We start from the raw sequence: 14,585 nt of genomic DNA, 5'->3' as shown, positions 1-14,585 counted from the left end.
TTCCACTGTGAGGAACATAGTAAGGAAATGGAAGAACACAGGGACAGTTCTTGTTAAGGCCAGAAGTGGCAGGCCAAGAAAAACATCAGAAAGGCAGAGAAGAAGAATGGTGAGATCAGTCAAGGACAATCCTCAGACCACCTCCAGAGAGCTGCAGCATCAACTTGCTGCAGATGGTGTCACTGTGCATCGGTCAAATATACAACGCACTTTGCACAAGGAGAAGCTGTATGGGGGAGTGATGCGAAAGAAGCCGCTTCTGCAAGCACGCCACAAACAGAGTCAGCTGAAATATGCAAAAGCACATTTGGAGAAGCCAATTTCTTTTTGGAAGAAGGTCCTGTGGACTGATGAAACCAAGATTGAGTTGTTTGGTCATACAAAAAGGAGTTATGCATGGCGGCAAAAAAACACAGCATTCCAAGAAAAACACTTGCTACCCACAATAAAATTTGGTGGAGGTTCTATCATGCTTTGGGGCTGTGTGGCCAATGCTGGCACCGGGAATCTTGGTAAAGTTGAGTGACGCATGGATTCCACTCAGTATCAGCAGATTCTTGACAATAATGTTCAAGAATCAGTGACAAAGTTGAAGTTACGCAGGGGACGGCTCTTTCAGCAAGACAATGATCCAAAACACCGCTCCAAATCTACTCAGGCATTCATGCAGAGGAACAATTACAATGTTCTGGAATGGCCATCCCAGTCCCCAGACCTGAATATCATTGAACATCTGTGGGATCATTTGAAGAGGGCTGTCCATGCTCGGCGACCATCAAACTTAACTGAACTGGAATTGTTTTGTAAAGAGGAATTGTCAAAAATACCTTCATCCAGGATCCAGGAAATCATTAAAAGCTACAGGAAGCGACTAGAGGCTGTTATTTTTGCAAAAGGAGGATCTACTGAGGCTGTGTGCCCACGTAGCATTTTTCAAGCGTATATGCTGCGGAATTTCCGCAGCGTAAACGCTTGAAAAACGCATGTATATCCGCACCCCATGGTCCCCAATGGGATTCCGCAACTTCTATGCACATGCTGCGGATTTTTCCGCAGCGTTTATGCCGCGTTCAAAAATCCGCAGCATGTCATTTAATTTTGCGTTTCCGCAAGCGGAATTGCCTTAGTCCAATGCATAAAAAACGCAAGGCAATTCCGCATGTGGCAAACGTGTGATAAACGCGCGAAAAATGCGTTTTTCCGGGAGAGGACTTGCATTTATGCAGCAGAAATTTTCTGCTTCATAAATGCAACGTGGGCACATAGCCTAAATATTAATGTCACTTTTCTGGTGAGGTGCCCATACTTATGCACCTGTCAAATTTTGTTTGAATGCAGATTGCACATTTTCTGTTAGTACAATAAACCTCATTTCAAGGCAGAAACATTACTGTGTCCAACAGTTATTACATATATCAAACTGAAATAGCTGTTGCAAAAACACCAATTTTTATAAAACATTAAGCTTAAGATTAATAGGGGTGCCCAAACTTTTTCATATAACTGTATGAGCTATTTCTGATGGATTTGTTGAGAGCAGTGGTGATATTCTATCAGTCTCATTGGATATACTGTACAGTATTCCCCTTTACTTTAGATTATGTTTACATACAGACTAGGAAGAATCTGACGATTTGCAAGAGTGTCCTCATCAAACATCCAAGGCTGACCCTTGGATTTCATTCAATTTGTAGTTTGACATATAAAACGCGGGTATCACATATCAAATCTTTTTGTGGGTATCTGTCCAAGTTTCCACACAATGTGTTTCATTTGGCTTTAATGTAAAATTTGAAATCATTGCAAGGCTGTTTACAGGCTGATTTCACTCTGATTTCGCTGGTGTACATAATCTGTACAATCACCTTGTACTAATTAGTGCTATATAGTGGATATAAAAAGTGTACCACACTCCTTTTAAAATACCAGGCTTTTGTCATGCAAAAAAATCATATTAAGAAGAATCATTGCAGAACTTTTTGCACCTTTAATTTCATCCATAATATGTATAATTCAATTGAAAAATAAACTGAAATCTTTTTGGATGGAAAAAGAAAACTAAAGAACTAAATAGTGATGAGCGACACTTTCATCGATGGCGACACTTTCATTGATGCCAAGTACGCCGCAAATGCTCGGCGAGTACCCTAGTGTGCTCGTTTAAAGGGTTAAATGAGCACGCTTGCTCATCAGTGATGGTTGCATAAATATCCGTTCACCATTATTAAAGGGAATCTGTCACCACATGTGACATATTTAAACTTTTAATATGGGCATGCAGGTTATAGATTGCTGAAAAAAAAGTCCTATCTGTATGCCTCATATCAGATGCCTTGTTGTTGAGAAATCTTTTATTACTTTATATAAATGACCTCATCCAGGCTATGGGGTGGAAGTTGCCTGGAAGATAACTCTGCATCCAGAGCTTATATTAAATAGAAGGGGGAGTTACCCGTGTAATGTGTGATGGCCGCTCTCTGCTCTCCTGATCTCACTGCAGAGCTGTGTGTGATTATACCTGACACATCTGCAGGTTCTTCTCAGCTTCAGCTTCCGTCTCACAGGCGGGTAGGGTTGTAATATTGTTGCAATACAGCAGAGCTCAGACAGCTGCAAAAAATGTGTTTGCAAGAAGACAAATTTCATTTCACCTGTTCTGTGTTAGTTATCTTCCAGGCAACATCTTCCGCATAGCCTGGAGGAGGTCATTTACATATAAGAAAAACATGGATTTCTCAGGAATACGACATTGGATCGCACATATCCATATCAAGATATCATTTTATTCAGCTTCCTATGACCTGTAAGCAGGCTCGGTCTGGCCTGGCGGGGCGCCGGGAAATTTCCCGGTGGGCCCCGGGCCCCATGCAGAGGGAACTGAAGAATTAAAAAAAAAAAAAGTGGTCGTGGGCCCTTTAAGGGCGCGCGCACGCACTTTCACCGACGCGATGCCCAGGAGAGTAGCGGGAGGGGCCTGGGAGCAGGAGAGCAGGGGCTGCACTGCAGCGTCACACTCAGCAGACAGGGCCACACGTCTGCTAAAAGTGACGTCACAGCGCGCCCTGCACTGCAGTCTCCCACATTAGGAGCGTGTCTGTGGGCTGGAGACAAGCCAAGGTACTGTAATATTTGTGTGTTTGTATGGATTTTTATGTATATGCTGCCTGCATGTGTGTGTGTACAGTGTGTGTATATGCCTGTGTGTGTACAGTGTGTGTGTATATGCCTGTGTGTGTATGTACAGTGTGTGTGTATATGCGTGTGTGTGTACAGTGTGTGTGTATATGCCTGTGTGTGTATGTACAGTGTGTGTGTATATGCGTGTGTGTACAGTGTGTGTGTATATGCCTGTGTGTGTGTGTGTATATGCCTGTGTGTGTGTGTACAGTGTGTGTATATGCCTGTGTGTGTACAGTGTGTGTGTATATGCCTGTGTGTGTATGTACAGTGTGTGTGTATATGCGTGTGTGTGTACAGTGTGTGTGTATATGCCTGTGTGTGTGTGTGTATATGCCTGTGTGTGTGTGTGTACAGTGTGTGTATATGCCTGTGTGTGTACAGTGTGTGTGTATATGCCTGTGTGTGTGTACAGTGTGTGTGTATATGCCTGTGTGTGTACAGTGTGTGTATATGCCTGTGTGTGTGTATATGCCTGTGTGTGTGTGTACAGTGTGTATATACCTGTGTGTGTGTGTACAGTGTGTGTATATGCCTGTGTGTGTGTGTACAGTGTGTATGTGTGTGTACAGTGTGTGTATATGCCTGTGTGTACAGTGTGTGTATATGCCTGTGTGAACAGCGTGTGTATATGCCTGTGTGTGTACAGTGTGTGTATATGCCAGTGTGTGTACAGTGTGTGTATATGCCTGTGTGTACAGTGTGTGTATATGCCTGTGTGTACAGTGTGTGTATATGCCTGTGTGTACAGTGTGTGTATATGCCTGTGTGTACAGTGTGTGTATATGCCTGTGTGTGTATGTCTCTGTGTGTGTGTGTATATACCTGTGTGTGTGTACAGTGTGTGTGTGTGTGTACAGTGTGTTTATATGCCTGTGTGTGTTTATATGCCTGTGTGTGTGTTTACATTCCTGTGTGTGTGTTTATATTCCTGTGTGTGTGTGTGTGTATATATGCCTGTATGTGTGTGTGTATATGCCTGTGTGTGTATATGCCGGTGTGTGTGTATATGCCTGTGTGTGTCCATTGTGTATGCCTGTGTGTTTATGTGTCTTCACACATACGTGTGTGTGTGCTTCCCTGCGTGTCTGCATTTTTGTGTGTGATTGTCTGAGTGTGTCTGTGCATTTCTGTGTGTGCTTGCCTGTGTGTGTACTTGTCCCCATTTCTGTGAGTATGTGTATCTGCGTGTGTATATTAGGGCTCTTTCACATGTCCTGATATTTACGGGACTGGAAATATCCGTGTCCACCTGTGTGTCATCCAAGTGACTCATACTGGCGCATGGGAATCAGTATACAGTTAGCGCTGTTCCCAAGAGCCGGGTGCTGAGCGCTGCCCTCATCATAGATCCCTGCAGGCGATGTGATCAGCAGCAGCGGGGTCAATGATGAGAGTAGTAGTCTACTCCCACCGTGTCCGTGTTCAACTGTAAAAATAAGAATAAAATAAAAAAATCCTTATACTCACCTCTCCTAAGTGTCACCTGCTGTAATCCGTGTGAGCGCTCACGCCGAGGAGAATGACTTCTGCAGCAAGCTTGCTCCAGAGCTGCGCTTAGTGAATGACAGGGCACCGCTTGTTGAGTGCAGCTCCGGAGCCCACTCGCTGCAGGAGACATTCTCCTCGGCGTGAGAGCTCGCACGGATTACAGTGGGTGACACTTAGTAGAGGTTAGTATAAGGTTTTTTTTATTTTATTCTTTTTACAGTTGGACACAGCTTGTATAGACTATTACTCTCATCATTGACCATGGTGGTGCTGATCGCAGCGCCTGCAGGGATCTATGATGAGGGCAGCGCTCAGCGCTCTTCCCAAGCACCGGGTGCTAACTGTCATCAGTGTGCGGGACTTTTTGCGGTCTGGACAGCAGGTAAAAAACAGACATGCCAGCGTGTTTTGCCCACGGACACCACATGGTCTGTAGAAAGTGGAAACACACTGACATGTGCACATACGCATTCATGTGAATGGGTCTACGTGTGTCAGTGTCTCTGGTACGTGTGGAAACGGTCACCGCATGTACTGACGTGTGAAAGAGCCCTTAGTATGTGTCTGTGTGCGCTTTTGTGTGTGTAAGCGTGCTTCTGCATGTCTGTGTGTGTAGCACCCTGAGGATTCGGCTGCTACAGGGGTATTACACCTCAAGCCAGAGGTGTGATATTCCACTCCCGGGTAAGGATGGAGTGTGGAACTGAGCTCAGTTAGCTGCATACACTACATACATCCCATTTCCGAGGGACAGACCGATGGTACTCCCACTAGGTATATGTGCAGGTACGACAGTGTCTGTCCCTGGCTGGAGTGGGAGGGGGGTGGAACATCCCAGTAGTGTAGGGGCAGATAGGGGGAGCAGTCTGGGTAATGCTAGGAGCTCATTGGGTGCTGGTCACCTGAGCTCACACATAGAGGGAGTATATAAGGTGGGAACCATCTTAGATCAGGGTCAGTCTTCTGTAGAGGGTTAGTCAGTCCTGAGAGAGGTCCAGGAGCGCCTGCAGAGAGAAGAGAGAGGAGAAGAGAAGGACCCAGAGGGGGAGAAGAAGGAACCCCAAGAACCCAGAATTAGACCAGAAGGGTGAAGGGTTGGCACGCAAGGGAACCGGATCCCAAATTAGTGGAGGAGAGAAACAACCCTCAGCTAAGAACCGGAGGCTGCGACATTGCATGTGGAGCAGCCCCTCACTAAGTCCACTAAGAAGGCACACCAGGTATAGGGTCAGGGAACCCCGAAGAGGTGCACCCACCAAGAGGCCCGAGGGAGCCGGACATGAGTGGACCCCTGGTGAGAAAGGCCAGTAGAGAGGACAGTCAGAAAGGGAGCTCAAGACCACGCTCCAGAATTGCTTGGGGGTTGGCCGAGTCCAGGACCTGGTGGACGCAGCACGGCTCGGGTGGTCACTCAAGGCCAGAGTGACCAACAGAACAGCAGTAAGTAAAAACCCTGAACTGCACAGCCCGACTCTGAGTCTTCTTACCATCCACACTGCACCACCACTACCACCATCCTCTACACCTGACCCCCTGAGGCTATACCCCTCCCGTTGGGGGTTATACTATCACTGCTGCACACATACCACCAGCCTCAGCGGACCCTGCTGCAGCGGCGGCCTTTTGACCGCAAATCAACGGGTGGCGTAGTCGACACTAAGAACACTAACAACATCTGTAAAGACTGCCACACACTGAGTTTGACACCCTGGGCACGGACCGGGTCACCGCCACTCGGAGACTACAACCCCCATCTGATCCGGCTCCGGGTATCCCCCAAACAACATGGCCCAGGGGGCGCGTCAACTTTGGCGTAGTCGGCAGGATAACGTGCCCGCAACAACCGGGTACTGCGTGCCTGAAGGAAAGTTCACCGTTACCTCAAAAAGAAGTCTCCTGCCGGTTCCGGAGGGTCCCCGCCAACGGACCCCATCACAGGTCGTTTCCCGCCGGTTGTCCGCCATTTGCAGCTTTTTCCCGCCATCCATGGAGTTTCCCGCCACTGGGAGACGATTCCCGCCATTTCCAAAGATTTCCCGCCTTGGAAGAGCGGACGCCATTATGGGCGTGCCAGAGGGTGGCAAAAGGCCACCTCCCATCGTGGGCCAGGTCGAAGAATGGCGCCAAAAGCGGAAACCGCGCCCACCAACAGAGACTGTGATGCTGGAAGTGTCCATCAGCGTGAGAGAACTGCCCCTGGAACTGACAATCACTAAGTTGCCCCGGGACCACCCTCAATGTGGGCGGAGACAGAACAAAGGAGCGAAGATGGGTGCAGCCTGGAGGAGTCTGGAGAGAGCGCACCCGGAGACAAGATGTCTGGAGAGGAGTCCAGAGAAAGCGTACCCGGAGATGGAGGGAGAGACTGGCAGCACCGACCCAGTGGTCAGGAGCCTGCTGCAAGCAACAACCCCACTAGGTTTAGTGGAGATCCTAGCACAGCTCCCCCGAGACCGGGAGTGTGCACAGACCGCGCTGGAGGGCCTCGCACGGAGGATGGCCCAGGTGCAGCAAGACACGCTGACGGAGTGGAGCCGTGAGATGGCCCAGCAGACCGGAACCCGTCAGCGGAGCACGCCACCCGAGACGAGGAGACAGACTGCCTCTGAGGATGGCGCAGGAGGAATGAAGGCAGGAGACGGCGCCGAGAAGGGAGCTGAACGAACGGAGGCAGGTAAAGGGGACGTCTCTACCCCGAGCCGAGAAACCGAGTACCTGTCCCAGCTCCCCGTCGCAGAGCCCGAAATTCCCCCTGCCGTGCCCGTCGCTGCATCGTCACCGTGCCAGACTAGGCCTCAAGCAGAAGCCGCGGCCGCGACCCCTGTGACGTCACGCGCCTCAACCCTGAGCGCGGCGAAGCAGGAAATACCATCGGCCTGGTCGCAAGGTCTAGTACCTCCGGGCGCCGCAATTCCAACAGCGCCCCCTACCTCCGCGGAGCCACTGTCCTGGTCGCAAGGCCGAGTAACCCCGGGCGCCGCCGTCCTTACGGTGCCCTTTACCTTTAGGGTGCCCCAAGCCTGGTCGCAAGGCCTGGTCGACCCGGGCGCCGCTACCATCAACGCGCCCTCAACATCTCGAGTGCCGCACCTGGGCGAAGATCTATTTGCCCAGCACACGTGCCCGGATGGGCAGCCCTTTGTATGGCCCCAGGAGTACTACCAACTGGAACTCCAAAGACCAAGGCCCCTGTGCGAGCCCCTGATTCCGGCTCCGAAGCCCGTCAGGAGAACCCCGCTCCCGCTAGAAGAAGCACAATTCGAGTGGGACCCCACCGGAGGAGACCTCATGGGGTTCACTCAAGAAACGCGGGCAGCCGCAGCTGAACGTGCGGAGTGCTGCCGGCAGCAGTTAGAGGTCTTCGACCGGGAGAGGAGAGAGAGGCGGGTCCGAGAGCAGCGGCTGCAGGAACAGAGCGCAGAGCAGAAGAGCCGGACCAGGAGGAACCCCCGTGCAGCCCACGGTCCCCGTGCCACCGGGACTGTAATTAAATTCCAACTGCAGCACGGTTGGGGTTTCATCAGAGACCATCATACCCCCGGCGACGTCTTTGTAACCCGCAGAGACGTAGAAAGCCATCTGCCGGAGGGACACAGAGGTCGTGACCTGTACGTAGGGGACGAGGTCACGTTCACCCGGCACAAGTGTGCCAAAGGACCCTACGCCCTCCATGTACATCGCCTGACGGAGGAGGAGCTGCGGTGTGAGGAGGAGCAAGAGGACCCGGACGGGTCTGATGTTTGCCCGCGAGAAGGAACAGGAGGACGCCGTCATTAGAGTACGGTATCGTGAAACTGTAAATAGTTACCCGTCAGGGTATAAGAACTGTTACTGCTGCTAGTTAAAATATAGTCCCCGTTGGGACCAGCAAATTGAACTGAAACCCGTGTGTCCCTATTCCCACTGACCGAGGACTGAGAGCGGTCATTCCTTTCCTAATACCTGGCCGAGGACTGAGAGCGGCCATATCTCCCCTTGTACATAGTTGCGCTTTTTAAGGCGCCCCCTACCGGTTTTATAGGAAACTGTTGTTTTTCTACCAGAGACTGTCGCACTTTACCCGGTCACAAGTTGCACCGTGGCCGGAGGAACAAGAAAGTTTACAAGAAAAAGTTTATGCTGATGATATATATATAATGTTTTATATGTTTATGTTGTTATGAAAATTTGTATGTTTGTGGATGTTTTGTTTTCTTACAGCCCGAGGACGTGCTGTGATTTACCAGGGGGGAATGTAGCACCCTGAGGATTCGGCTGCTACAGGGGTATTACACCTCAAGCCAGAGGTGTGATATTCCACTCCCGGGTAAGGATGGAGTGTGGAACTGAGCTCAGTTAGCTGCATACACTACATACATCCCATTTCCGAGGGACAGACCGATGGTACTCCCACTAGGTATATGTGCAGGTACGACAGTGTCTGTCCCTGGCTGGAGTGGGAGGGGGGTGGAACATCCCAGTAGTGTAGGGGCAGATAGGGGGAGCAGTCTGGGTAATGCTAGGAGCTCATTGGGTGCTGGTCACCTGAGCTCACACATAGAGGGAGTATATAAGGTGGGAACCATCTTAGATCAGGGTCAGTCTTCTGTAGAGGGTTAGTCAGTCCTGAGAGAGGTCCAGGAGCGCCTGCAGAGAGAAGAGAGAGGAGATGAGAAGGACCCAGAGGGGGAGAAGAAGGAACCCCAAGAACCCAGAATTAGACCAGAAGGGTGAAGGGTTGGCACGCAAGGGAACCGGATCCCAAATTAGTGGAGGAGAGAAACAACCCTCAGCTAAGAACCGGAGGCTGCGACATTGCATGTGGAGCAGCCCCTCACTAAGTCCACTAAGAAGGCACACCAGGTATAGGGTCAGGGAACCCCGAAGAGGTGCACCCACCAAGAGGCCCGAGGGAGCCGGACATGAGTGGACCCCTGGTGAGAAAGGCCAGTAGAGAGGACAGTCAGAAAGGGAGCTCAGGACCACGCTCCAGAATTGCTTGGGGGTTGGCCGAGTCCAGGACCTGGTGGACGCAGCACGGCTCGGGTGGTCACTCAAGGCCAGAGTGACCAACAGAACAGCAGTAAGTAAAAACCCTGAACTGCACAGCCCGACTCTGAGTCTTCTTACCATCCACACTGCACCACCACTACTACCATCCTCTACACCTGACCCCCTGAGGCTATACCCCTCCCATTGGGGGTTATACTATCACTGCTGCACACATACCACCAGCCTCAGCGGACCCTGCTGCAGCGGCGGCCTTTTGACCGCAAATCAACGGGTGGCGTAGTCGACACTAAGAACACTAACAACATCTGTAAAGACTGCCACACACTGAGTTTGACACCCTGGGCACGGACCGGGTCACCGCCACTCGGAGACTACAACCCCCATCTGATCCGGCTCCGGGTATCCCCCAAACAACATGGCCCAGGGGGCGCGTCATGTGCTCTTCCGAAGATTTATTATATTTGGAGAGAGATGGGAGAGAAATTTTAGGAGACAGAATGGGGAGATGTGTGAAGAAACAGTATGGTGAACTAGGGGAGGGGTGGGAATGGGTGCGAGAACAGAATGGGGATGTATGAGGAAACAGTATGGAGAGTAGGGGAATAGTGTGAGGAGACAGTATGGCGGGAGAAAAGTGTGAGGTGACACAGCACAGAGACTAGGTAGTGTGGGGGAAGGAATAGAGATGCGGCAGTATGGGGGGAACAGTGTGAGGGCACAGCAAGGAGGGAACAGTATGCTGAGGAGGGGGAGTGTGATGAAGGGGCACAGTATAGAGACTGGACAGTATAGGGGGGGCACAGTGTGAGAGGACAGTGTGAAGAGGGGGCCCAGTATGGTAAAGAGAGGACAGTGTGGAGAGCAGGTACCATAAGAGGGATACAGTGTATGTCATTTTTTTGTGCAGGGAGCATTGTAAGAGTTAGGTTTATTCAGGGGCTCAGTGTAGATATTTTTATTCAGGAGCATTATAATGACACTGCTATCTTTAAGGGCATCGTGTGGGGATGATCTGCAGAAGACCGGAGAAGATGGAAGTCTGCAGAGACGAGCTGTGGATGAGAAATGTCATCATGGAGACTGGACAAGAGGGAGATGAAAAGAGAGAGAACGACTCTAATCAGAGAAGACGTCTCAGGTAAGATACCTGGATGTAAATGTTCATTTGTGATCCTGCCTGTGTCTCATCAGTACTGTGGTTCCTGTATGGTCCGCAGTCTGATGATGACTGATAACAACTCCCAGTATCTCTATTGTTAGTTACATACTGGGAGTTGTAGGTTTATGTGATACAAAGATATATGGGGCTGACCTGACATTACAAATGATGGTGGTTCAGATGATGTATTCATGTACTGATGAGTTTGTGCGCGTCTGCGTGTGTGTGTGACGCACCCCTGGACCTGTGTCGCACAGCATTGCGCATGCAGGAGCTTACCCGGAGCCGGATCTGTTGAGGGTTGTAGTCTCGTGGCGGTGACCCGGTCCGTGCCCAGGGAGTCAGACTAAGTAGCGTTGTATTAGCGGTAGGTGTTGGACGACTACGCCACCCGTTGAATGCAGCGAAGGAGCTGCCGCTGCAGGGCAGACCGCTGAGGCCGGTGGTAGGATTGTGCAGCGTGATAGTATCACCCCCAACGGGAGGGGTATGGCCTCAGGGCAGCCGACGTGGATGATGGGGGAGCAGGAATCACTCAGAGACGATGCGGTGTAGTTCAGGGTCTTTACTGGTGATAAAGATAGACCCTCCCGGAGTACTGGCTAGCGATCGGGGCCTGGTCAGTACTTGAGCAGATGGGATCTCCCCTGGCCAGGCGGAGTTGTAGGCCTCCCAAACTGACTGTACTCTTCTGGCTACCTTGCTAGAGGCGGGTATAAGTAGCCCACGTCCCTGAGTGTACCGTGTGGTGCTCACCCGTATGGCCGGTGACTCGGGGCCTTCTAGTGGCGTCCGCTCCACGACGGCGGTGCTGGTCCCATGCGTGTGACCGTGCCTTCGGGTTTCTTGGCCAGAGGACCTGAAATCCCCTGCCGGGCGGTTTCTGCTGCTGGGTAAAGATTAGTCCCCACAGCCTCGGACTCCGGGTCCGGTGATAGCTTCCCAGTCAGGGCGAGCTCTGCAGCTGCCAGCCCCTGACTCCTTATAGCACTGCTCCCACAGAGCTCCTGATGTTCTTTTCCTAGATCTGCTTCTCTTCTCTGTCTCTACTTCTTCTCTACTCTCTAACCCTGCCTCAGCCCTAGGTTTATATAGGGGAAGTTCTTCCCCTCCCAGGACTGGGCAGGAGGTGTGGCATGCATAGGATCCCTGACCAAGAGACCTCCCACCTGCTCTCAGACATAACATTGCTGTTACCGTGGAAACCAGACCCCTGGGGTGCCACATTCCCCCCTAGTGAAATTTAGTACTCCGGGACTAAACATATTATTTTTTTTTTTTTAGAAAAACATAACAAGGTATAACCAATTATAATACAATAAGAAAAACACATAAAGATGGTTACGGCGTGTCCGCAACCGGGTGCAATTTTGAAGAAAAGCAAGGTGTCCATTTCACCAAAACAGGGAGACGTAACCAGGTAGGGGTCTGTCCTGCCCCGAGTCCTTAACAGTCTTTAGTCCATTCCTAGGTTACGCTCCAACCAATTGTACAAGGATTCCCGGTAAATCCACCAAGGACTCCTAAAAATAACTAGAAACACATAATTATTTACAAGTAACAGACAGGTGACCACAAATAAAACAATTTAAACACTTCAAATCCTCCAACGTGCGGGTAACTGGCCTCTAGTGGCCCTAGTGGACCTACGGAGCTGACTGTCTGGCCCTGAACTACAGGGTGTAGGAGCTGTCAAGGGTAAACTGGGCAGCTGTTTACGGGCTCTTTGGCTCACTAGGGGTACGGCAGGCTCACTATGAGCAGAGGGTTGATCCTCCTGTTCTGCTTGTGTGGAGTCTGCTGCCTCCTGGACCGGCTGCTCTTCCAGCTCTACCTGTTGCTCCGTAGGCACTTGGGATGCTGGTTGGAGGAACGTGAGGACGGGTACCACAACTGCACCATTGACTTGAGTCCAGGACCGAGGGAAGTCTCCGAGCACAGTACTAACCATATCTTCCCTTTCCTCTACGGGTCGAGGGTCTTCTTGCTCTCCTTCTGGGTTCCGTAGCTGTTCGGGACACTTCTTCAGGTGATCCCGGGATACAATGGCTGTGGTTTCCCCTCCGTCTTTACTGATGGTACAAACCTTCGGGTTGTCGTGGCTTGAGGGCAGTACGGTGTACGGGTCCTTCTCCCACTGGTCGTCCAACTTGTGGAGCCGTCTCTTCCTCTTCAAGACCTGCTCTCCGGGTACCAGGGGAACAGCGGGAGCATACTGGTTGTAAGTTTTCTCTTGTCTTTCCCTAGCGAGACAGAGACTTTGCTCCACGCTCTCCTGTACTTTCCGGTACTGCTGCTGCCTCTCTGTGTCCCAGTCTGCTTCCGGTGAAGTGTCTTCGGGTGTCAGGACTCCCATCTCCAGGTCAACAGGTAGCTTACCAGGCCTTGCCCTCATTAGGTAAGCCGGGGTACAGTTGGTGGAACCTACAGGGATGTAGTTGTATAGGTCCACCAGGTCGGGCAGCTTCTCAGGCCACAGACTGCGTTCTTCCAGGGGCAACGTTTTCAGAAGATCCATTACCACCTGGTTCATTTTCTCACAAAGTCCATTAGTTTGCGGATGATAGGGTGTCGCCCTTATCTTCCGGCAGCCATACAGATTGCAGAATTCCTGGAAGACCTCCGCTTCAAAGGCAGGTCCCTGGTCCGTCAGCACTTGGTCCGGGTACCCGTGTGGACGGCAGAAGTGCTGCTGGAAGGCTCTAGCTGCTGTTTGAGCTGTTAAGTCCTTAACGGGGACGACAACCAAGAACCGGGAGTAATGATCCACAATGGTTAACGCGTAGACGTAGCCACTTCTGCTTGGGGTCAGTTTTACATGATCCAAGGCTACCAGTTCCAACGGCTGCTTGGTGACGATGGACTGAAGGGGGGTCTTCTGGCTGGCACGGTCCTTCCTTCTTAGGTTGCACGGGCCACAGTCTCTGCACCACCTCTCGATGGTTCCCCTCATGCCTACCCAGTGGAACCGCCCGCGCAGCAGGAACTCCAGCTTCTTCCATCCGAAGTGTCCAGCCCCGTCGTGGTATGCCTCCATCACCATGGCTGCGTCTCTTCGTGGCACCACTACTTGCCAGATTAGTTCATGCGTCCGGGAGTTAACCATTCTGCGGCACAACTTCCCCTTGTAAAGGAACAGTCGACTCTTCTCAGCCCACAGTTGTTTGGCTTCCTCCGGAGCGTCTGGGTCAAGGCGAGCCTCTGGCCGAGTCAGCATCTCCTTCACCAGTCGGACGGCAGGGTCACTGTCTTGCGTTTCCTCCCAGTTGTAGTGAGGCAAGGGGTTAAACGTAGCGGCTTGCTTACTCCTTACCCGATGGGAATACTGGATAGTCCCATGACGGTGGAACGCGGGGAGTTCGACTTCTTCCAGTCCCTCTGGATCTTCTCCTACGTCCGGTAGGTTTGGCATCCTGGACAGGGCGTCTGCGTTGGTATTGGAGCTTCCTGCCCGGTATTTGATTGTGAACTCGTAGTTGGACAGACGGGCCATCCATCTCTGCTCTAGGGCACCGAGTCTTGCCGTGTCCAGGTGTGTCAACGGGTTGTTATCCGTGTACACGGTGAACCGGGAAGAAGCGAGGTAGTGCTTAAAGCGTTCGGTGACTGCCCACACCACTGCCAGGAACTCTAGCTTTAATGAGCTGTAATTCTCAGGGTTTCCTTCGGTGGGTCGCAGTTTCCGACTGGCGTAAGCGATTACTCGTTCTTTCCCCTGCTGGATCTGGGACAGTACGGCTCCTAGCCCGATGTTACTTGCGTCAGT

The sequence above is a fragment of the Phyllobates terribilis genome, unplaced genomic scaffold, assembly GCF_046119375.1.
Source record: "Phyllobates terribilis strain yellow unplaced genomic scaffold, ASM4611937v1 Scaffold_3__8_contigs__length_932513732, whole genome shotgun sequence".
Lineage (NCBI taxonomy): Eukaryota > Metazoa > Chordata > Amphibia > Anura > Dendrobatidae > Phyllobates > Phyllobates terribilis.
This window is presented reverse-complemented; position numbering follows the sequence as displayed.